A 1300-nucleotide genomic window follows, 5' to 3' on the forward strand; every position below is an offset into this window, starting at 1 on the left:
GCTGCTTGGCCTGCTGTGTTCATCCAGCTCTGCACCTTGTTGTCTCGGATTCTCCAGCATCTGCAGTTCCTACTATCTCAGACTACAGTAATACTCCTTCCTACACTTACAAACTATGCGTGACATTAGGAGAATGGGTGGACCCAATTTATCATGAATACTTATCCTTTCCGATCCATTACCTTATGCAATATTAATATCACAGGACTCAGAATTCAAAGTCTCAGGTAGTCGAGATACGAGTTCAAATCTCACCTCGACAATTGGTGGAAATTAAATTAATTTAGCAAAATCTGGAATTAAAAGCATGGGCGTAACTTTCCCAACCCTTGAACTGCATGGACATTGGTGAGTACTTTGGGTAGATATGGCAAAATCGCAAAATTTGGGCTCTTGACATTGAGATGAAAAGCTCAATTTTACACCAAAGGTTTAAAAGAAGCAAAGAACCTGCTAGTGAGTGGTGTAAGGCTTATTTGCATACATTTACATCTCATTACCGCTTAATCTCACCTTACTTATGTTGAATTTCCCATTCCCTGTAAGGCGGAGGGAAACAGGATGGTAGCAATACCCGACATTATAACCAGAACAGGGTATCTTGTGGCTACAGCTCGTCACCTGCTTTTCCAGGCCTGCATCATGACCAGCTGTTTCCAACATTTCCAGATCTACTCCCTGAACAGCAACTGCCTCCAACCCCATCCCTGGAGGTCGGCATTGGATCTGCGCTGGCCTGTCCACATCATTATGCCATATGCCACCCAATTTAGAATAAAGTTTCCACTTCAGTGCTGCTCTCGAGTACACCAACACCTTGCATTGAAATACCGCTGTCAGTTCACTGTACTCACTGGAAAGGCACCCAACTCATTTATTGAAGCAGGGCATCCCTCAGGACTTTTCTCTTGCTCTCTAGTGCTTACTCGCATCAGCCTATTTGGGTGCCCGCAGCATCTCTCCCTTGGGTTTTTGAACTTTGCCGTCTCATTCAGAACTTAAAGCTCACAGTACTTCTGTCTTAACTTACCTGTTATCACAGACACAAAGCCAAGCAGTCTGCTATGGTTGTCAGCAGTGGGCAGTCAAGAGCAGTATCATGTCGGTATATGGCAATGAGTTACATTAATGTTACACCAACAGCGTGCGGCAGAATCTAATAAGTCACACTGCATGGACCAGATAAACAGCCAGATCCTGAAGTCTAGGGAAAGTAAACCTCAGCCCAGTCAAGGGGAACTGTCGTCAGTTGGGTGTCCTGCTAGTTAGTCAAGGCTACTTTCTGATCTCCGTCCAGGAA

This window comes from Rhincodon typus, chromosome 3 (genome assembly GCF_021869965.1).
Source record: "Rhincodon typus isolate 14 chromosome 3, sRhiTyp1.1, whole genome shotgun sequence".
Classification (NCBI taxonomy): Eukaryota; Metazoa; Chordata; class Chondrichthyes; order Orectolobiformes; family Rhincodontidae; genus Rhincodon; species Rhincodon typus.